The sequence below is a fragment of the Nelumbo nucifera genome, chromosome 5 (assembly GCF_055504915.1).
Source record: "Nelumbo nucifera cultivar China Antique chromosome 5, China Antique-T2T, whole genome shotgun sequence".
Taxonomy (NCBI): Eukaryota; Viridiplantae; Streptophyta; class Magnoliopsida; order Proteales; family Nelumbonaceae; genus Nelumbo; species Nelumbo nucifera.
Window position 1 is genome coordinate 61,418,668 of NC_142653.1, and position 24,545 is coordinate 61,443,212.

The 24,545-nt window shown below is 40.5% G+C and overlaps 1 long non-coding RNA gene across 1 annotated transcript in view; it reads left to right on the plus strand.

Moving 5' to 3' along the window:
- Positions 1-1,960: 1,960 nt before the first annotated feature.
- LOC148791673 (uncharacterized) overlaps positions 1,961-24,545 on the plus strand; it is a 41,669-nt gene continuing 19,084 nt past the window's right edge. Inside the window, exon 1 of the long non-coding RNA XR_016076700.1 lies at positions 1,961-2,114. This is a non-coding gene — a long non-coding RNA (uncharacterized LOC148791673). The remainder of the gene's footprint in view (positions 2,115-24,545) is intronic.

The window sequence follows — 24,545 nt, forward strand, 5'->3', positions numbered from 1 at the left end:
GTAAGGCACCCTCTAAAGTGGTAGGCACAATGCTGTCTGACGAGAGATATGGCTGCTGTCCCCAGATTTGTCGGATACGGTGGTCGGGCAGGAGGTCTTCTTGTGGTATGCCGAACTCCCCTTCCGTGAGTTACCCTATGTCGGGCTATCTCGTAAGTGGCAACCTGCCCGTGGCAAGCTAAACCGAGTTGTCTGACCCGAGGTGTCTTCGCCTCGAGGTATTTATAGGCGAATCGGTGTATTCCTGTCTAGGAGTGGCCCGAGGTCCACTGGGAGGAGCTCGGGTATTAGAAAAGGTTAAGGGACCTCGAGCTCGGGGGCAGCTCGGGGTGCTTTAGCCCCAGGGAAGAGGTGCAGGCCAGGCGGCTCCCGGTGAGTAGTCTATCTTGCCGAGTTGTCGGGCTCAACTCGGTGGGACCCTCCCTCCGAGTTGAGGCTATGCCTGCTGTGTTGTCACGCTGAGTCATCGTTTGAGCAAGGTCACGCCCACGTGTACCCGGGCTACGAGGTCGGGCCAAATCATCCTCCATCACTTGCCATTTGGAGATCTGAAGCTCGACTGGAGAGAGAGAGAATGAATGACACGGGAAAAAGAGTTCACGACGGTATAGACGATAGTAGCAAGAGGGAGAACGATGAGTATTGCGGACCTAAGGAATTCCAAAGGGAGGTGACCATGCCGGCCAAGCTGTCGGCGTAGAGGGAGAACGAGACTATAAGTACAAAATCGACAAGCGGATCGAAGGAGTCCGAAGTGGTGGTGGGGATGAAACTGGCAAACGAGTTCTTAGGCTCTTGGAAACAGTTGGAAGAACAACGGTAAGCGAGTGCAGAGAGTGGAAGTGCGATCTCAGTGAACGTGGCGACACCTTGCCGTCGATGAAGAAGAAGACTTCGCCAGAGAAGTTCTAACCATTGTAGGGGTGTGGTGCTCGATTGGGAGACCAATTCTCATGCTATTGATGTTTCTTTCTCACTCTCATCGCAACGGTTTCGTTTCTCACTGGGGTCGCACCTATTCGGTGAGACCCCACATCCCAAATTTTGAGAAGAGATTTTCCTCGCATCTCACTCTTTCGCACAAAACAAACGTGAGAAAATAGGAATCTTAAGCGAACATTCCTATTTTCTCATCCCCGTCCCACAAACCAAAGAGACTATAAGAAATAAGAAGTAAGAGAAAACGAATAACGATTTCTATTCATAAGTTAAAAGATTCGTTTTAAGTGATAAAGAGTTAAAAGGAAACGAACAGCCCTCTCGAGTCGCGTATTCTTCGAAGGTATAAACCCTCCAAGGGTTTTAGGAAAGAAAACGTCGGACACGGGGGCCTTTTCTTAACATCGTCAAATTCGACTGCAACAACCCCAACGACAAACCCTAAAATTCCTGAAAACCCCACCTCTTCTTCTTCAATGTCTTCTTCTTCTTCAATTGAAACCGTAGAAATTTCTACACCTGCAACTTCAAACCCTTCCTCACCTCCTGAAACCAACGCCCTAGAATCACAAACACAAATGGAAACCTCAACCCCTTCAATGGAGAGGAAAAACGATGGGTATGAAAATCCCGAGGTTTCAGAGCAGCGAGACGTGTCAAGAAGTGAAGAGGTCGATGAAGGGGGAGGAGATGGAGATGAGGAAGAGGGGGAGTGTGGTTTCTGCTTATTTATGAAGGGAGGTGGATGTAAGGACGCATTCATTGCTTGGGAGAAGTGCATTGAAGATGCAGAGAAGAACAAAGAAGATATCGTCGAGAAGTGTTTCGAGGTGACGGGGTTGTTGAAGAAGTGCATGGAGGCACACTCCGATTATTATGAGCCGATACTTCGGGCAGAGAAGGCGGCAGAAGAAGAGGCAACGAAAGAATTGGAGCGCGAAGCTTCTTCGAGGGAATTCGAGCGAAAAGCTGATTCTGAGGAATCGAAAAAAGAGACTGCACCACAGGATAAGCAGGGAAGCTAGGAGCTTTTCAATTTTTTTTTTTTTTATTAAGGACAAGCAGGACACCTATTTTTTTATTTATTTTATTTCAACCCTTGATTCATGGGCATGAGCGGCACGAGTGAAGGGACTTGACAGAGATTAAATTATGGAAATTGTCGGATCCTTGAGGTAACTAAGAGATCGCGAGCTTTTTGATTGTTCAATCACGTTCCTTAATGTTGTCTTTGGGGAATAAATGGATAAAGAATTTTGTTACACTCTATTCATATATAAACATGAATTTTGCAAGTATGTACATGTACTTGATTCGGCTCAGAGAATTCCTGCTATTGTTTATGCATACAAGAGGCTTTTAGTTTGAAATATGACATGTGATTTGTGGGAAACACCTGTTTTATTTTTTCTCCCTTTACTCAAAGAATTTTTTGAGACACTGAAATTCATCTCTAAACATGAATTTTACAATTATGTACTTGATTCTACTGAGGGGATTCCTTCTATTATTTATCAATGCAAGAGTCTTTAGTATGAAATATGATATGCGATTTAAAGGAAACAACCTTTGTTCATTAGTTGAAAATCATCTTGAAAAAAATTAATCCTGAATATTATGATTTGTTATAAGATGGGGAGTCCAAATATTTATGAGTTTAAACGTTAAGCTATTTTCAAGAAAGATGAATTAGCTGTTGGTAACATAACAAATGGAATTGCTTTGTAATGTCTCAATGCTGATTTTCAATTTTTTGTTTATTTGTATGGAGGTATGCGAATATTTTCCAACTTTAGATGGGGATGTCAATCAGGATGGAATTTGACCATGGTTGACTTACTTTTACTAAATATTAATAAAAAAATAAAATTTATCTTCATTATCTTTGTTTTTCTATTTTGACCATTGAATTGATTGATTGAAACCTTGAGTTGCTAGGAAAATGTTAAAAATTTAGATGAAAGATTTCCAATGCTTTTGGAAGATAATGGAAACTCTAATTTGGATTTCAAAGAGTTTGGTTTCAACTCAAAGTCGGACTTTGATATTAAAATGCTTAGTTTATTTGAAAGAGATGGGATTGGTCATAGAGGAGAGGTAGAGTTGGAACCAGATCAGTTCTTTGAGAGAAATGTGGTATTGTAATTAGAAAGAATCAATGAAGATTAAAGGGCTTGGAGGGATCTGAAGAAAAAGACTAACACTGTAAGAAGTGGAAGGAAACCTGCAGGAGAAGTAAAGAGATCCCTATTTAAGTTGCCAAAGAGTTTGCTCATTTATTTATTTATTTTTTCATTGTAGGGTGTTGTTATGGACGCATTCCTCGGGAAGGCGTATCGTCGCCACCGGCAGCAATAGGCACCTGACCCACCGCCAGCAGCAATAGGCACCTGACCCACCGCCAGCAGCAGCAGTGATTCAATGATTCTCATCCTACCCAGTTCGGCAACAGTAGCCTTATCTAGATTAGATTAGATCATCTTGCTTGTTCTTATCTTATTGTTCTTGTCTTATTCTATTGCTCTTATCTTATCTTGTTAGTAGCTTATCAGATTAGGATTAGCTTATCTTGTTAGTAGCTTATTAGATTAGGATTAGCTTATCTTATCCTTAGCAAGATAGAACTCGAAGTCTCCCTATTCAGCAAGGAGACTCCCTTTGATTAGGACTCTTGTAATCTCCTATTTAAGGAGACCCCATTATTGAATGAGGATATCAAATTTTCAGTCAAGAAAGAGAGTAAAAGGAGAGTTCGGTGATCTCTTGGACAAATCACCCTCTAGGACGCCAAGATAGGTTCAGCTAGGAAGGGGAGGAACAAGGGAAAACAGGAGCTTTTCCCCGTGGACCGACCCGTGACGAGATCCTATTCCTGGGCCCATAACAACTTGGTATCAGAGCCTCCCGTCATGGGAGATCTGGAGCAGCTATCATCCAGGGTCCACGAACTGGAGCATAGGCTCGTGGAAACCAGCGTGGAGGTTCGTGAGGTCAAAGACGATGTCCGGGAGCTGCGGCGCTTGTTGGAATCGTATTTCTCTAACAAGGAGAGGAATCCAGAAGGGGCTGTAACCACAAACAGCCGCCGACCAGACTTGACGGAGTCGTCCGGCGAATAGCAGGTCGTCGCCCCGGTAGCCGCAGTCATCCCCAAGTACAGCAGGCTGGAATCCCCGTCGTACAACGGCAACGGAGACCCCTTATGCTGGCTGTATCGCTATGAGCAATTTTTTTGGAATCAACGGACAGATGACCGGGATAAGGTAAATCGTTCTATATTGCTAGAAGAGGATTGTGTTAAAGCAGAAACAGAACGTGCTAAGGCACCAGTAGATTTCACTACATTGCAGCTCCACAATTGATGTATGAGAAAATTCATTTTGTGAAAGCCATAAAGGTGCGCAAAGATTTCAAGTCAAAGTATCCGGATATTGAACTTGTGCCTGAGGAAGAGTTTTTCAATTCAGCCCCTCAAGATATTAAAGGATCTGTACTATCAAAAGACAGTGCACATGACCTGATGCTAAGGGGGCTTAATTTTGAGCTTTTCCGATGAAAAGAACTCTGCAAACTTCATGAGAAACTGGAGCAACACAAGAAAAGCCTTATGGAGACCATTGCACATCGAAAGAAGTTCCTTTCAAGTCTCTCGAAATCTCTGAAGAAAGCATCCTTGCCTGTCCAACACCAACTAGGGGTTCTGCATACAAAGAAATTAAAGCAGCATAATTTAGCAGAATTACTGCCACCTCCACTCTATGTGATTTACTCACAATTGCTGGCGCTAGGAGGGCCAAAGAAGGAGAAAGCGGCCAAAGAAGGTTACTGGAAAAGAAAACCTTGACCAATCAGGAATCTATCGATCTCATCCTCTTAAAATCATCCTTCATATACATGATGATGAGGTTTCAAATCCAAAGCTTGCAAAACTGGTTACTCTGAGGTTTGAATACTTATTGAAGTTGAATGTTGTATGTGTTGGGATTGATGGCTCTCAAGAAGGACCTCAGAACAACATCTTATGCAACTTGTTTCCTGATGATACTGGTACTGAGCTTCCCCATCAGTCAGCTAAGCTCTTTGTTGGTGTTGCTGTTGAAGTCTTGGTAGAATGGTGTAATTTACCATCGGCCGAAGCCACATGGCTCCCATTGGCAGAGTTCCACGCCACATATCCAGAGTTCGAGCTTGAGGACAAGTTCATAGTCCTGGAGGGGAGTAATGTTATGGATGCATTCCTCGGGAAGACGTACCGTCGCCACCGGCAGCAACAGGCACCTGACCCACCGCCAGCAGCAACAGTGATTCAATGATTCTCATCCTACCCAGTTCGGCAACAACAACCTTATCTAGATTAGATTAGATCATCTTGCTTGTTCTTATCTTATTCTATTGCTCTTATCTTATCTTGTTAGTAGCTTATCAGATTAGGATTAGCTTATCTTGTTAGTAGCTTATCAGATTAGGATTAGCTTATCTTATCCTTAGCAAGATAGAAATGGAAGTCTCCCTATTCAGCAAGGAGACTCCCTTTGATTAGGACTCTTATAATCTCCTATTTAAGGAGACCCCATTATTGAATGAGGATATCAACTTTCCAATCAAGAAAGAGAGTAAAAGGAGAGTTCGGTGATTTCTTGGTCAAATCACTCTCTACGACGCCAAGATAGGTTCAGCTAGGAAGGGGAGGAACAAGGGAAAACAGGAGCTTTTCCCCGTGGACCGACCCGTGACGAGATCCTATTCCCGGGCCCATAACAGGTGTTCTGTGTCTCTTTGTTCAATTTTAGTGGGAATTGGTTGTTATTGTTGGTATTTGTTGTTTGGTTGTTTCGGGGTTGGGGCTGGTTCTGGAGGTGAAGTTTGTTTCTTCTCTTGGGTGGCTGCTGGTCACCTTCCTTTCTATTCTCTCTCTTTTTTTTTTTCTTTTAATAAAAAAATTCTTTTATTATCAAATGAAAAAAAGAATTCCCACTATCGTTTTCAGTATCTCCTCCTATGAGCTTGCCTTGCTTTCAAACACTCTAGCATTTCTTTCACCCCTGATTGCCCAAAAAACAGCCACAGAGACCACTTGTGTTTCACTCTGTCCTCTTTTCTCAAACCATCTAGGTATCAGCAACCAGAAAATCCTTCACCATTTACTGCAAAAGGGTTTAACACTTTCATCCAAATCTAATAAGAAAAATCAGTCTATTGATAAAAAAACAAGAAAAATCAGTGTGGCAGCAGACGATTTACTGATTCCACGCTCCTAAGACAAAGCACACAGCATGTGATTTGTAGTTCTACTCTTGTTTTTTTATTTATTCATCAGGTAAAAAATTTTTATGTAGAACGATTTGTACCAAGCACCCCTAATCAATTCAGCACTGTTCCTTTATCCTTTAAAATCAGATATACGGATGTGATTCTCCCCCCCTAGGTTTAAACTTCCCCAAAATAGCTGGTTTCTTTCTACTTCATATCTTGTCATTGCATGTTCTGTTCCCCTCTTTAGTAGGTTGCCCTTTCTCAGATTTCTGCCAACACAGTAATCCACATGAAAAAGACCCACCAAATTCTACAACTTTGGAAAATTTGTTTCTTTAGCTCTTGTTAGTTTATTGTAAAAGGGTTTTTCTGAGAAGGCAAATCCATGCACATTGAGAAGATCTGTGGGAAAGTTGGAAGGATGATAGTAAACTGGGCATCTCAGCAGTCCATTCTTATTTTCAAGTTCAATCATTGCTTAGAATGATAATTTTGTCTTGTAATCTTTTGTTTTAGGCTGTTCATGGGCATGGGACTTTTGAAGTAGTTTCTTGGTGCTTTCTTTTTGAAAGATGAAATTCATTAGAAAGAGAAAGAGAAGCAAGGGAGGGAGTGGATGACCTTCTGTCCTCTCTATCCCAGTTTTTCTTGACCTTGGAAGTCCAACAAAGGAGTCTCAGTCACCTCCCAATCATTTGAGCTTCTATGGAATTGAGGATTCCACACGACTTTAGTATTATGAACCATAAAATTTTCCGCCACCTTTGCTTTCTTGTTTTGAGCTATCTCAAAGAGTAAAGGTAAAGACTCCATGAGAGGCATGGCATCACACTATTTGTTATTCCAGAACTTAACCTTTTGGTCATTTCCAACCTCATATTTTATGCCCCTGCTGAACTGTTGGTATGATTTCTCCACACCCTTTCACACCGGATATCCATAAGAGGAATCCACTTCACCTAGGTCCCAATCCATGTTCCCTTATCCAAATTTAGCCAAGATCACCCTCCTCCACAAGCTTGCTGGCTGCTCATTAGTTGATTTTATATCTCTCTATTGAGCTTATGGTAGGGGTGATCATTTTCAGCCCAACATGGAAATTTCTGGGCTTTGGCTTTCGGTTTTGTGTTAATCCTGGCTCGGCCTAGGCCCAATATTTTAGGCCTGGCCCACACATATTTATATATTTTTATATATGTTATATTTATAAAAATCATTTCTTATTATACATGTATAAACTATACGTATAAAAATAATTTCTTATTATACATGTAAAACATTAAAAATTATACATATATAAAAAATAAAAAATTACATATAATATAAGCTTGATTAGTCTCGTGGACTTCATGATCTGCGTTGGCTCGATTAGCAAATGAGCCTATATATTGGGCTCAAGCATGGCTTGAAGCTTGGTTTTGACTGTGAGCTGAAACCCCTAGGGTTATTTGCTAAGACACCTTATAGTTTTGCGTATCCACTAAGACGGTAAGACCTACCCTTTAGTTTGCATATTACTAAGACACCCCCTTCTACCTGGCAACCATTTTACTTAATCCACCTACCACTACAAACTGTTTGTATATCCGTTTTGAGCATGCTTTTTTTTTTTAATTCTGAAAATACCCATAACAAGAGCCATGGGTCTAGCATCGATTGTAATGGGTCCCCTATTCTTTCAGTGGCCATGTGGATTTGACATGACAGAAAACCAGTAATAAGTAATAGGGACCCATTAGACTTTTGACATGTTGCCATTGGAAAGAAAAGAGACCCATTAGAACAGATGCTGGAGCCATGGCTTTTGCTAGGGGTATTTTGGAATAAAAGCCATACCAAGACAGATAGATACAAATGGCTGTTGACAGTAGGGGGATCAAGTAAAGCAGTTGCAACGTAGAGGGCGTGTCTTAGTAATACGCAAACTAAAGTAGGTATTAGTAAATACACGAAACTATAAGGGGGTATCTAGTAAATGATCCTAAATATTATAATTTGACATCTGTTGTACATATTATCAAGGATTAAAATATTGATACACACTGATACGGTGCTCATGTTTGGGTATCAGTGCATATTGATACTGACAATATTCTTTTTTTATTTTTTGTGTTTTCTTTATTTTATAGTATGACTAATGAGAGGGTCTCATAAGAGGTTTGAGACCTTTTAAAGTTTTCAAAATATTTGTGTATCGGTGTATCCAAGTGTATTTGGATACACAGACACTGATACAATATGCCCAATATGGGCCGTATCGTATCAATATTTTAATCCTTGCATATTATATATAATATTTTATATTATATAATGTATAAAATAAATTTTATACATATATTGTATAACATATAATATAAAATGTTGTATATATTTATTTATAAATAAAGGTCGTAGACTCAGAACCAGTGCCCAGGCTATAGCCCTTAAAACAGGTGCTAAGCCTGACCTGGCCCTTGATCACTCCTAGCCTATGATCTATTTTTAATTCTTTGTTGCTGCCACTAATCATGGCATGGGTATGAATGTAATCTTCCCATGCTTCTGTATTAGTTAGTAACTTAGCATAAATGATATGGGATGCACTGAAACACCCATGATTTGGAGTGGTTCTCCACTTCCTCTTTTCATCTTCTTCCTTCCTTCTTCCCTTCTACTGCTATTTATCTCAATTTTCGCATCAATTAAAAGAAGTTTTATATTTGCTTATTAAACAAGTTGGTATCAAAGCAATTGATATTGGTAGATTTCCCTATTTCCTAGGAGAAACTCATATAGGCTTAAGGGTTAGCAAGCTGCATGGAGTATTGAATAAACTGATCATTGCAACATCAATCATTTGGTTCTAAAAGAGGTATTGAAGGTTAGCTGTCAATCAATAGGAGTTCTTGAAGGATTGCTAATAATCCAAAGATAACCAGAGAGATTTTCCTTAGAGGTTTGGAGGACTTTTAGTATTTGTACTTTGGCATCTTTGGAGTTTGGACTAGAATGGATAAATCTGGAGGTTTGATTTTGGTTTGGAGAAGATCTAGAGTTTATTGAGGTACCAGTTCACAATTCTCTTGTTTTTTCCCACCATTGGTTCTTTTGGTCCTTGTATACAGTTCTTGTTTCTTCTTTGAATTCTTCTTGGGGATTATGTTTTTTTTTGATCAGCAAATAAAACATTTATTAATTCATTAATTAGTGATTAAAGTACAAGAGTTTAAAATTTCAGCATTGTAGTGACCCAGGTTACAAGACAGTACAGTTTTGTCCAGAATGAAGTAAATCTGTCTTCTCCTTGTGCTGCTAGAACATCTGCCAATCCATTTGCTTTCCCTTTTTACCCATCTGAAACCTGAATTAAACCTCTTTGCAAGTAGGTCAATCCCTAAAGACAAATCTGAGCTTCCAAGGTGCTGAACTGATTTTCTTAGCCCAAGATATGACCAGGAGTGAATCTCCTTCAATTTCCAGTTTTGTTACTCCAATCTGCTCAGCCAGTTTCAAACCTTGTAGGAGAGCCAATGCGTCAGCCTGAATTAAGTTCCCAAAGCTGATTGGTCCTGATAGTGCCGCTACTACTCCTTGATGATTTCTGAACACTCTCCTCGGCTTATCAAAAGAACACTCATCAAAATTCAGTTTTAGTTTATCTGGTGCTTGTGTTTTCCTATCTGATCCATTTTTTCTCAAGGGTTACACCAAAGCCCAAAATAAGTTGTGTTCCTAAGGGTTCCCTGCTTTGCCAAGGTGTCAGCTCATTAGCAGACTTCTTTGTCCATTTGAAAGTTGCCCAAGCTTCCCTAGCTAGGCAAGAAATTTCCCTCATTTGCTGCCTATATATGCAAATACCCAAATTGTTTGTTTGCAGCCAGCCTATTTGTAGTTTAGAGTTTCCTTCAACCTCAAGATTGTGAAGTCCCCATTGGTTAGCTAGTCTCAAGCCTTGAAGTAGAGCCAAGATCTCATCTCTTAGTGAATCACTCAGGCCTATTGGTCCTAGATATAGTGCAATCAATCTACCCTCATCTTTTAACACTCCCCTAACTTCAGAGGGACTTCGGTTAACTAAGGTGCTTCCATCAAAGTTAAACTTCACCCTTTGTTGTATTGAAAGAATCCGTTGTTCCCAGATCACATTCTTTGTACTTGTAGAATTTGGCACTACAGACCATCCTCTAGAGATGTCTACAACTGAGTAGTCTTTGAATAGCTCTGTTGATTATTGATCAAAAAGAAAAAAAAAGCTCTGTTGATTTCAACCAATGTGCGACTACGACCTTGATAGTTATGCAATCAACTACTTGCTCCTTAGATCCTTCAATCTCTTGGAAAATTCTATTACTTCTTTCTTCCCAAAAAAGCTTGCCACATCTGGGGGAGGAGTCCACCTACAACCAAAGAGAGCCGAGAACCAATTCCAAACAAAAGAAGCAAAATAATAAGATAATAATAGGTGTCTTGTTGTCTCACCACAGCCCATGCATAAAGCTACAAACATGAGGTGACATGAAGCAATTTGGCCTTCTTTTTTGAAGCTTGTCCAAAGTGTTGATTTTCTGGAGCATTGCCTCCCAACAAAAAGCCCTTATTTTTGGGGATACAAGGTTACACTAGACTTCCTTCGTTGGAAAAGGATTTTCCAAATTAGAAGACTGAAGAAGAGCAGTGAAAAAGGAGGAACAAGGAAACCAAAGGGGGCACTGACCAAATCCTGTTGTGCAAACAAGAGTGATCTAGAAACACAGAACTGAGAAGAGATGTAAGATCATCCACCATCCCCATTTCAGACCCAATTTTCTTCTCAAATCCAAGTCTCAAGAATTATCATTCCTATAGATAGAGGATATTACTCTTCCTTTATTTTAGAAGAGGGAATAAAGAGTTGGAAATCTATCTTTAAGGGAGGTATCCCCAAGCCAAGTGTCTTCCCAAAAGAGCACTTTATTATCTACACAAGTATTATACCTTATTTATGGAAGGCAAGATACCATAGATTGCTTTCAAAGGAGAGGACTGCGATGCCCTAGGAATAAGACCAACATCCCACCCATTATCTACCATGCTGTGAATACTCACAATTACTTTATGCCACAGTTTGTCTTGTTCCAAAGGCAATCTCCACAACCATTTCCCAACAACACTAGGTTTCTAAGTTTGAGATTCCCTATACCTAGGCCTCCACTATCCCTACTTCTAGACACCACCTCCCATTTTACCAAGTGATCCTTCTTTGCGTTCCTTGGTTCCCACAGGAAATCCCTCATTAATTTCTTCAGTTGATTTATTACTTTTACAAGGATTTTGCAGTAGATAAGAAGTAAACTGGTAGGTTAGTCATGGTTGACTATTAAGGTTATTCTTCCCCCTAAAGAAATGAATTTTCTCTTCCACCCTACAAGCCTTTTTGAGAATCTTTCTAGAACTGGGTAGCATAGTTGTGAAGGCGACGCCTAGGCGACAAGGTGACCTTTGAGGCTCGCCTCGCCTAATCGCCTAACAGTTTTCTACTTCCTACCATAAAAAAACTTTTTTGTTCATTCTTTTTTGATATTATAATTATAAAATAGACATTAAAATTAAATAATCATTTTGTGTGTTTATATACTAATTCCTTTTTATTATTTTCTTATTTATTAGGGTTTAATCAACACAAACATTGCTAAATGCTGCATTGAACCCTCAAAGACTTAAAAACCTAAACCAATAAGTAAGGAAGAACTAAAAATTTTATCTAATCAGCACATTTTCCCCTTCCATATATTCTTCTTCTACTACTACTACTACCAATACTTTTTATTTTCTTCTTTTCTTTTAACAAAAATAAGGGTTCAGCCCCTATAATTTTTGAATTTTATTTTCCTTCTTCCTTTTCTTCTCATGAATATGTTGATTTTCTATACTTAAATATGAAATTTATACTTTTCATATGAAAATCATGAATAATTACTAAAGAAATATGGTTATGGTACCTAGAGAACTACCCTAGGATCTATCTATGTTTTTAACATAAAAAATCCATCACCTAGGCGATGCCTAGGTGCCCCCCAGTTGCCTAGCCTAGCCTTGGCGCCTTGAAAACTATGCCGGGTAGCAAAAGTTTTTAGAGTTTGGGTTCCTCCCAACGGTAATCCCAAATACTGTAATGTCCAATTTTTACCTCTCAACCCAACAAGCTAGCAAGGTTTTCCATCTCTACCTCCTCTTTATTTATTCTAGCTACACAACTCTTGCCCCAATTTACCTTGAGATTAGGGACCCTTTCAAAGCGAGTTACGATCCTCTTAAAAAGTCAAATTAATTAATTCCTCTCTCTCCCCTTCATAAAAAACAAGGTCATCCACAAGTTGTTAATGTGTCACCATCACTTCATTTCTCCCAACTCTCCGACCTCTAGTTAGAGTTTTATAGTCAACCCTTAAAATCAACTCACTTAGAATATCCACTACTAAAGTGAATAGAAAAGGGGTCAGAGGATCTCTCTGATGAAGACCCCTTTTAGCCGGAAAAAATATCCCTAGCTACTCCATTAACTAGAATGGAGTCGTGATAGGAGGAAATACAACCTTTAACCCACTTGCACCATCTGTCTCCAAAACCCCTAGATTTCAACATGTCTAGTAAGAAGCCCTAGTCCACCATGTCATAAGCTTTCTCTAAGTCCAATTTACAAACCAATGCTTTTTCTTTTCTTCTCTTCTTGTAGTCCATACATTCATTGGAAAAAAGGATTTGATCAATTATTTGTCTCCCAAAAACAAAAGCACCTTGATTTGGAGAAATCAAGGGAGGAAGAACTCTTTTGATCCTCTCAGCCTACATCTTAGAGATTATTTTATACAAGCTTCCCACTAGGCTTTTGGTCTGAAGTCCTTTGGTTGGTTTGCATTCGCCTTCTTTGGGGATCAAAGTGATAAAAGTTGCATTTGCACCCAAGTTAAATTTTCTCCTTTCAAAGAATTCAGCAAAAAACCTCTAAGATCATCACGAATAATCTCCCAACAATCTTGATAAAAAGCCATCATGAAGCCATCTGGACCTAGAGCTTTAGATCTCTCCATAGAAAAAATTGCTTCTTTCACCTGTTGGACTTAAAAGTATTTCTCCAACTCCTCCATCAACACCCTAGGACCTCTTTTCCACTCAAAATTTTCTAACCTTTCTCTTACCCTACCTAGGCTAACAAAGATGCCTTTGAAATGGTCCACAAAAGCTTGTGCTATATCCTTTCCCTGGTTAAGACTTGTCCATTCCATTCTATGGGAGATAATATTTCTTCTTTTTCTACCATTTGCTATGAAGTGGAAGAAACTTGTATTACCATCACCTTCCCTTAACCACTTGCACTTGAATTTCTGTCCAACTAATCTCCTCTTCCTCAAGATCTCTTCTAATTCTTGTTTTAGCCTCTATCTCTCTTCTCTTTCTTCCACTCGTAGTCCTCTTTCCCCTTCAAACCCATCTAAAACCCTTATCCTATGCGCAATTCAATCCTTTCTTTCCTCTCCCAAAGACCTCTTTGTTCTACTCCTTAATCCTAACTTTCAGCCTTTTATGTTTCTTATAAAATCTATACCCTTTTCACCTGAACTCCACTTGATCTTCCTTCCACCCATTCTTTTAATTTTACATTGAATTTGAGGTGAAATAGCCATATATTTTTGAATCTAAAAGGACAAGGGCCTCCTCCCACTCTTTCTTGAGACAACCTAATTGGATAGTGATCCGAAGTAGTTCTTGGTAAGGCTCCAGCTACCAACCCCCTCCAACCTTCCTCCCAATCTGAAGAGAAAAGTAAGTTATCCAGTTTGCAACAAATGAGTGCCTCTTGAAAGTTTGACCATGTTAAATTAGCTTGTAACAAAGGCAGTTCCCTTAGTTCATTAGAATCCACAAATTGATTGAATTTTCTCATACTGGAGGTAATTCTATGGCTAGGGTTGTTTGTTTCATGTATGATCTTGATCACATTAAAGTGATCTCCTAAACACCACGGACCCTCCCAAAGGCCTCTAATTGTTACTAATTCCTCCATGCCCTCCCTCTCCCTATAAGAATTGGATCCATACACATTGGTCAAAACCCAACCTAAACCATCTTCTTTTCTCTTTAATTTGACTGAAACTGTGAATTGTCCAATCATTTCCTCCAGGCATTCCGTGTCCTCATTTCTCCAAAACATGATAATTCCTCCTGAAGAGCCCAAGATTGTGAAAAAGCCTTGCGTATTCCTCTGGAAGCCCAGATACTCCTTGCCCATCTTCTATCCACTTCAGACAATTTAGATTCTTTAATCATCACCATGTCTGGCTTCTCTATTCTCAATAAGTCTATGATGTTTCTCCTTTTTCTTGAATTCCCAAACCCCTCGTGTTCCACCTTATTATCTTCATGTAGAACGACTTAGAGTTGACCCTTTGCAAGTTTGTTCTTTCCTTCTTTATTTCCTTTCTTCCCACATTCCCTTTGTTGTAGTCCACTTCAGACCTAAGCCTCTCCACCTCACTCAATTTCTTTCTTTTTTCTTTTCTTGTTTGACCCTATTGTCATTGTACTTGGTTCATATGGTTTGTCCTGGTTCATCCCGTTTTACTCCTCCCCTTCTTTTTACTCTTCCTTAAACCTATTCTGATTCCTGCCCTTCCCCCAATCTCCTTTAATTCCTCTGCTAGCCTAGGATTTGGAATATCACCCTCCTCATCCTCAAGCCGCTCTACCCCCAATTCCTCCTTTACTAGGATCCTAAAAATGTCCATTATAATCTCCCATATTCTTCCCCCTTCGTCCTTATCATCCTCCTTTTCTTCTACATAACCAATCACCACTGTTTCTTTAGACAATTCACTAGCATTGGCAGATTTTTGAGGAGGGCTGGCCTCACCTTTGGACAAAGCAGCACATGGACTAGAAAAATCATTTGTAACAACAAAAACTGTACAACACGATTTACCTTGGGAGGGAAGAGAACAAACAAGTAGAAGATGTTGATCCTGGTTGCCAAGACAAGGGCTATTGTTGGGGGTTAAATCCTTAGAATAAACTCCTGGACTTTTAGCGAGGGGAAGGGGACATGTATTCTTGCCATGCAACTGTGAGTTGAGATTACATTTGGCATTAAAACCTTGTAAAAGATGCTTGTCTACAATTGGTTCTCCCCTCCCTTCCATTCCAGGCTTATCCTCACCTGAGAGAGCATTCCCTTTTCCCAAGTCCTGATTTGACTTGGCCGAAGTCTCTTTTTGTGTCTCACTACTTTCATCTTCAATCAAGTTAGACTGGCTTCATTTTCAACCACAACATTAGCTTTGCGTTTACTCTCCACACTTCCTATGCTGGATTCCTTGAAAGAAGAAGCTTCATTGCCCATATTCTCCTCTCCCAGGCTGACATAGTCTGAATCGAAGTCTTCATCCTTTTCCTTTCCACAATCATATCTCGGATGGCTCGGATTAGCCATCTCTGGGTTATGGAGTAATAAAATAGCCATGGTTTCCAAGCACACACACATCTTCCACTGCCGCTGTACTCTGTCTTTGACAATGAGACTTTCCTTTGGAATGATGATAAAGTGTTGGAATTATCTACCAATGCTCAATTAAAGCCCCTAGTCACATGGCCACTAAAGTGGTCACATGACTCCAGCCTACTTCTTTATTTCGACTGGGTCAGGCCCTATTGAAGGGTTCATAATCAGCCCACCAGTTCTTTCTCCTTTACTTGAATTCACATGCTCATTTAAAGCTCCATGTGACTGCATTCGCTCCTCTCGGATTAGGCCAAACAGTCTGATTTCCATCTTGATTAATTGTAATTTCTCTCTCTGGCACCTATTGACTGCCATCTGCCTCCCTGCCTCTCAAAAGTTGATACTCTGAAGCAAACTTTCTTTGCCCAGGATCAAAAGCAATCACCTGGGCAAAGGATTTGAACTGTAAATTGAATCTGGGGCCCCAATTTGCTCTTAATATAATGATCATGAGCTGCAACTTTTCTTTTCCCAATCTCTGGAGTTTCATTATTTACGAAACTTGTTTTCCTCTGCCACATCATCATTTTCCCCTCCATGGATCCTTCCCTTCCACCACTGTGCTTCAATGGAGGTCACAATCCAAGCTTTGTACTCCACCCCATCTGTGTACGCTTCTAACAACCATGGAATCGGTTCAAGTTTGTCTCCTGTCAAAATAATAACTGCTCTCAATTTGGAGGCATTAAAAGACATTGTCTCTCCACATAATTTTGCGATTCTTGTGAACACCGCCTCTGTCCATGGATGAAATGGCAAGCCCAGGATTTTCAGTTCAGTTCTCATCATTTTTTTTTGATAAATAGTTCAGTTCTCATCATTGGATCAACCATTTTTTTCATTGTTATAAGGAGACCATCTCTCCACTACTACCAAACCTTGTTTTGTTATAACCGAGACATAGGCACAAACTTATGCACACTAGGGGGAAAGTTAACAATGCCTTGCATCAAAAGGGGTTATCTCCAAGTCACTTGAAATCTTCGGTACCTGTTTCACCTCTTCTACTAAGCTAATAGTCCCTAACCACTTCCTTTGCATAAAGTATTAGGCCCTGTTTGGCATCACTCCTCCAGAGTGATTCTTTTGATTCTCACGTTTCAAAGAATAAGAAAGCGTTTGACATCGGTTTTTGTCTAGTATCTATTCAATCCAGAATGGAAAATGTGAGCCAATGTCCCGATTCTGAGAAGTGAAAAATTTTCACTTCAAAAAAGAATCCATTTCCAAGAAAAGTGTGCCCGACGACAGACCTTAAAATTTCGTATATGTGTGCTTGTTCGTACATGTGAAAGGAGGGTCAATATGGTCCTTTCATGAAAAAACATAAGAATAAAGAAAGCTCGGAAACTCTCATCTACCTTCTCCATTGCTGTGGCGATTTGGACTCATCAACTCTAGTTTAGTTGTTGCCATCGTTGGCATTGAAAGAGAACTGTCGCTGTAATCTGGGAAAGGAAGTTCTTGTTGGTCACCAACTCTATCAAAGAGAGATGTATACGATAGAGAAACAGGGGATCATTGTATCTCTTTAGAGTGTAGAGAGTGAGATTGGTGCGACTGCACTGCAACCCATAGTTTTCAATGCGCCTAGGCGATTCTGGGTGACACTGGGGTGCCTAGTCGCCTTGGTGGTAAAAATTTTATAATTTAAAAAACTGACTTTTGGCTAGTTTCCTAGTTTTATATACCATTCAGCATGTATGTTAATTGAAAAAATAGCAATTCTCTTTATTAAGAACATTAAATTTCCTCTAAAAATGTGGCAAATCATTACATCTAAAAGATAAAAATCCTTTACATATATTAATTTCATTATTTTCGAAAATAATACTACTATAATAAGTATTTAATAGAGAAAATTCATATTAATTAGCAGCTAAAGAAGGTTATTAACCTTATATGATAAATATTCAAGATAAAGGGTAAAATAGAAAAAAAAACAAGGATGGATTTTTTGTTTTATTTAATTAGAGAGAGAGAATAGAAAAAAAGAACTTTATTATTTTATTCTTTCTTTCCTCTTTCTTTTCTTTCTTTCTTTCTTTCTTTTTCTCTCCTCAAAACCCTTTGATCTTTTAAATTTCAATAGTAAAACATTAAAAAAATATAATTGATATATATCTATATCTATATATATAGCATTTAATAAAATGTATTAACACGTACGTTAAATCATTAATAAGGTACATCAATATAAATGATATTATAAAAGGCGCCTGCCTTGTCATTTTTGTTGCCTAGGCAGGCACTTAGTTGCCTAGGCGGGTGCCTAATCGCTAAAAGTCAAGGCGTTTGGGCGAGGGGCCCAGCCAAGGGCGCCTAGTCGCCTAGGCGACACCTTGACAACTATGCTGCAACCAACAGATGGTAGAGTAAGGATGGAAGAAGAATGGGGAGATAGTAAAATAACAAATGGTTGGGACAATTGGATAGTGTGGTCTGTTCTGACCAAAGAACAGGGAGGAAGCTGTGAGACCAAAAAGAAGGAAAGGGAAGCCACGTACCAGCTCTTGCCGCTGAGTGCTGAGTTCAGACTTCAGAGAAGCTTTTTTGAAAGCGAGAGCAATAAGTAGTTAATTCAAATAAGAAATTCCTTCAAAGTATATAATCTTATTTTCTCAGTATAGAAATGATATTATTTTCTTTTTTATTCTGTTTCATAGCCAGTTCTCTCAATCTTTCTTTGCAGGTTGATTGCCTACTATTACTTTGAGAAAAACTCTGTTACTAAGAGTGCTGCTTATTCTTCCATTTGAAAGCATAATCTCTTCTTCCAAGAGTGTGGTTGTGGGGATTAATTTGGAGCAAGGAGAATTAGATTTGTGGGCAGAAGAGCTAGGGTGTGTGACAACTGATTGGCCACTGAAATACTTAGGACTTCCTCTTGGTGCAAACCCTAGATCACTAGCTTTCTGGAACCCAATGGTGGAATGGTTTGAAAAGAAATGGGCAGTTTGGAAGAGGAATTATATCTCTCTAGGGGATAGGATCAGACTCATCAAGTTCACCTTAGTGAACCTTCCGGTTTACTACCTTTCAGTGTTTAGCATGCCTCAAGCAATTGCAAAGAGAATAGAGAAAATTATGAGGGATTTTCTTTGGGAACTAGGGGAGGAGAAGAAAGATCACCTAATTAGGTGGGAAGTGGTGTGTTGGAGGAAGGAATGTGGTGGATTAGGTTTAGGCAGACTGAAAGAAAAGAATATGGTTCTTTTGGGGAAGTGGTTGTGGAGATTCCTGTGTGAAGCAGAGATTATGGCATAAGGTGGAGGTTAGCATTCATGGGTTCTCTGATAATGGTTGGGATGCTGGAGTATCCAACAGGGTGTCTAGCGCGTCCCCTTGGAAAGCTATTCATAAGGTTCTACTGCTTTTCCTTCACCACGTCAGGTACGACCTCAATTTGGGTAATAAAATCAAATTTTGGGAAGATCTTTGGGTGGGTGAGGCTCTTTTAAAGGAGTGTTTTCCCTGGTTGTTTGCTCTTTCATCTCTCAAAAGACAACCTATCTCTGATATTGTAACTCCCTCTCTTTCTGGTTCTGGTTTTAGGTGGAACCTGGGTTTCCATAGGAATGTAAGACACAGAATTGGGTTCTGTTTCTGATCTCCTACAAATTCTGGAGGAGGTTTTCTTTGATGTCAGTAAGGTGGATAGCCGCATTTGGTCTTGCTATCCCTCAGGAATCTTCAGTTGGGCTTCTTTCTTCAGTTCTTTGTCGTCTACAGCCCCCTCCCCCTTGCCTTTTCGAGTTAAAGAGGTTTGGAGTCACCCTATCCCTCCAAAAGTGGGGGCTTTCTGCTGTCTTTCCCCAAACTGGTGTGTTTTGTGTGAAGCTAATGGCGAAACTGGGTATCATATTCTAATTTCCTGACCCTTTGCTGCATTTGAGATTGCTTTTTTCTCTTTTTGGGTGCAGGTGGAACACCCCAACTAGTTTGGACAGGCTGTTTCAGTCTACTTCTTTCAGGTGGCCAAAATGGAGAGGTAGAATGCTGTGGAAATGTACAAGGGCTGCAGTGATTTGGACAGTGTGGGAGGAAAGAAACTTAAGAATTTTTGAGGTGTAGAGAACACTGGTGTGGGCCCCACAGCTGTGGTCCCCACTGTGTTCGTAGGATAGTATGTGTAATTATTTGTTTCAGTCATGTTAGTGTCAGTTGGTGGTCAGTTTGTTATTTCAGTTTTTTATTTGCTTTATTTGTCATGTAAGTACTAAGGGCAGATCTGTCCTTTTTCCCCTATGTACTGAACATAACCTATAAATACTAAGAGAGTGGTGGTGGCAGATTAATTAGAATCTGTCCATTCTTTCAAACCTTTGTGTAGTCTTGATCGCCTACTTGGTATTAGAGCCTATCTAGGGTTTCTCATGTGAGTCTAGTCCAGCCGACCACATGAGAACTATCTAGGGCTGGAAGTTTATGAAGAAGTGTTCGTTGGCTGATTCTTGGAGGTTACCAGAAGAGTTTAGCAGCTGTTGAAGACTTGCCACAGCCTGTAGAGTGTTGGTAATCAGGAAGAATCAGAGAAGGCTAGGGTTCAGGCAACCTTGGAAGGTAGCGAACAACAGTCTTATTTATTTTCTAGAGATTGCTATCAGTCAAGATAGGTTGGACCTATCTAGGAGCGGCCAAACTGTTTTAGGGTTTTTTCTCTATTCTAGGGTTTGACATTAACCCTGCGACAAACTTGACTGTTGGGCCGAACTCTTTTATCTTCTTGGAAAGTGCTTGTTTTAGGGTTTTCTCTCAGGGGTGATCAGTTTTAGGGTTTCACATTGACCCTACGACAAGACCTAACTGTACAGACTGCTTGGAAAGTGTGGCTGAGCACTTATTTCAGACCTACGATTAAAACCCTAATTCTGTTCTAGCATCTCAGATTGCTATCTAAGTTGGTTTCAGACCTATTTTTTGGTTTCGAGCTCTTTTAGGGGGTGGAAAAATTGTACGGACTGCTTGATACTGTGATTGCCGATTGGTTTCAGATCAGACCTGCACTAGTTTCATGCATATACCGTGATTACAAATTGGTTTCAGATCAGACCTGCATTGATTCCATACTGATTTCTGATTGTGATCGACTGTCCAAGTGCTGTTTTCTATTGTAGTAACCCTAATAGTTCGTAACTTCTGATTCTTGACCAAAGATGGAGTTTAAAAATCAGGGAGAAGGTAGTTTTGGGAACAATAATTATGGTAGTATATCTGAAACCCAGTTTCAGATTACAACTGTGAGATTTGATGGGTCAAACTACTTGGAATGGGCCCAATCAGCCATGATGGTTATTGGGGGAAGGGGAAAACTAGGCTACCTCTTGGGAGATGTGAAAGAACCTTCCAAGGAGGGCCCAATGTATACCAAGTGGGTTCAAGAGAACTACTTGGTTATGGCATGGCTGTGTAATTCTATGCAACTACATATCAGCCGAAATTACTTGTGGGCAAAGGCAACCAAGGGGATATGGGATGTTATGAAAGAAACCTATTCCCAACCCCTTAATGTTGCTAGAGCCTATGAACTGAAGTGTGAAGTGAATAGTCTTAAACAAGGAGATAAACCAGTTTCTATCTGCTTATCTACCTTGAAATCCCTGTGGCATGAGATTGATCATCTAGAGACTCTTGAGTGGGAGAGTCCCAAAGATGCACAGACTCACAGAAAGCAAGTCGAAACAAATAGGGTATTTGAATTTCTATCTGGCCTGAATTCAAATTATGACATTGTGAGGCACCAAATACTAACCAGAGATAGTGTGACCCTCTTTCAAGCATACTCCCTAGTGCATAGTGAAGAGACCAGGAGGAAAGTCATGATGCAACCTCAGCCCCCTTCCCCAGCCCTAGCATCTGTTAAACCTAAGTCAGGGAGTGATCCAGAAAGGGACAGGAGAAAGGAAGATAAACGGGACCTGGTATGTGAACATTGCAAGAAACCCAAGCACACAAAAGATACTTGTTGGAAGCTGCATCCTCATTTGGTCCTAGCAAAACTAAGAAATAAGAAGGGTAATGCTCATGTGGCTGTGAATACTGATTTAGCATCCTCGTCAAGCACAAAAGGCACACCCCTAGAGACCTTATCCGCGGTTCGGGCTGCCCTAATACAGTTGGAAAAGGAAGTTGGGAGTTCAGCTCAGCCATCTCAGTCACCATCAGCCCCTGCCACATCTGCATTTGCACATTCAGGTACTCGAGCCTCAACCTACCATGCTTTAGCTCCAGGTAATACTGAACATTGTTGGGTAATAGATTCAGGTGCATCCGACCATATGACTAGCTTGCCATCATTGTTCACTACTTATCACTTGTCCTCCGGTAGAGATAGAGTATCCATTGCTGATGGCTCTCTTGTTCCCATTTCTGGCAAGGGTGACATCAAGTTATCGGATACTATTTCTTTATCTTCTGTCTTGCATGTTCCTAAGCTTGATACTAACTTGCTTTCAGTCAGTAGTATTACCAAACATATGAACTGTTCAGTAACCTTTTTCCATGACCGATGTGTTTTTCAGGACTTGGAGACGAGGAAGGTGATTGGGACTGGCCGTGAGACGAATGGGATCTATCTGCTCGGAGGGAGTTCTCGTTGGGAAGAGCCAGTGGATAAGAAGTCATTTGTTTCTCAGTTTGTGAATCCGGTTATGCTTTGGCATAATCGATTAGGTCATTTATCTTTTCGGTCATTGAAGAGTCCGTTTTCTGCTTTATTTGAGTTTGTTGAGTTGTCAAAGTTGAGATGTGAGAGTTGTGAGTTTGCCAAACATTGTAGAACATCTTATTCTGAGTAATAAAAGGAGTAATAATTCTTTTGATGCATACTGATGTTTGGGGGTCATATCACATCCCTTCTATGGGTGGGTACAAATATTTTTTGTTGTTTGTTGATGACCAAACTCGTTTTTCTTGAGTCTATCTTATGTGTTCTCGAGATGAGGTTCCCGCTCTGACCCAAAACTTTCATCAGATGACCCAGTTTGGGGCCAAAATCAAAGTTCTTAGATTTGATAATGCAAAGGAATACTTTGCTAAGCCATTGACCTCTTACCTCCTTAATCATGGAGTTATTCACCAGAGCACTTGCCCTCATACACCACAGCAGAATGGGGTTGCCGAAAGGAAGAATAGGCACATCTTGGAGGTGGCTAGAAGCATTATGTTTACCTCCAACGTACCTATTCGCTTCTGGGGTGATGCTATCCTCACGGCAGTATATCTCATTAATCGGGTTCCTTCCCGGGTTCTTGATATGAAAACCCCTTTTTCCCTTCTATACCCATACGAGGAGTTTTACCGTTCCCCTTAAAACCTTTGGTTGTACCTGTTTCGTTCAGCTTCTCGGGCCCCATCATTCCAAGTTTGAACCTAAGGCTTCCAAATGCATTTTCCTCGGTTATGCACAAACTCAAAAGGGTTATTGCTGCTATGATCCAGTTTCAGGGAAGAAGTTTGTCTCCATGGATGTCACATTCTTTGAGGAGACACCCTATTATCCTAGGGTTTCTCTTCAGGGGGAGAGCAGTGAGAGTGGGGATTTGGGTCTCTTTCCTCAGGGGGAGTGCAGTGAGAGTGGGGTTATTCCTTTACCTATTCCATTGGGTGATGAAGGCTATAATGGTGAGGGTGGTCAGAGGGATCAAGAGTTGAGAGTCTATCACAGGCGATGCAGGCAGGTTGATCCCAGTCATCGGCAGTCCAGGCCAGTTCCAGTTCCTTCTGCGGCTCCAGATCCAGGTATTACAGTCCTAGGGCCCACTGAGACACCTTCCACTACTACCACTTCCCCTCCTGCGGATGACCTTGACCTCCCTATTGCCATCCGTAAAGGGAAATAGCATTGCACCACATCTACAGCTCATTGCATTTCCTAGTTTTTATCCTATGATCGCCTATCTCCCTCTTACCGGTCCTATCTCACTTCCATTGCCATTGTCCCTATTCCAAGAACAGTGCAAGAAGCCTTATCAGTTCCAGAGTGGAAAGATGCAATGCAAGTTGAAATGGATGCCTTGTTGAAAAATAATACTTGGGCGCTAGTTGACCTACCCAAAGGAAAGGAACCAATTGGATGTAGATGGGTATTTACTGTGAAGCATAATACTGATGGCTCCATTGAAAGGTACAAAGCCCAACTGGTTGCAAAGGGGTTCACCTAGACTTATGGTATAGACTACTTGGAGACCTTTGCCCAGTAGCCAAGATGACCACCATCCGAGTTTTGTTATCCCTTGCAGCAAGTCATTCTTGGCCCTTGTTCTAGATGGATGTTAAAAATGCTTTTCTGAATGGAGACTTACAGGAAGAGGTCTACATACAGTTGCCTCCTGGATTCTATGATACAGAGACAGGTAAGAAGTTTTGCCGACTAAATAAGGCATTGTATGGTTTGAAGTAGTCACCTAAAGCCTTGTTTGATAGATTCAGTCTAGCCCTTGGAAGATTCGGTTATGTACAGGCCCAGTCAGATCATACACTGCTCATTAAAAGGATGGACTCCTCTCTGACACTTCTTGTTGTATATGTGGATGATATTGTAGTGACAGGAAATAATAGTAATGAGATGGAGTCCCTCAAACAGCTCCTTCATCAAGAGTTTGAGGTGAAAGATCTTGGTACACTACGATACTTTTTGGGTATTGAGGTTGCTAGATCTAAACAAGGGATCTTTATCTCAGAGAAAATATGTTTTAGATCTGTTGGCAGAAACTAGAAGGTTAGGTGTTAAGTCTGCTGATACACCCATTGAACATAATCACAAGATTAGTGTAGAGGGCGGGGAGCCTCTTGAAGACAAAGTTATGTTCCAACGGTTGGTTGGAAAGCTCCTATATCTCTG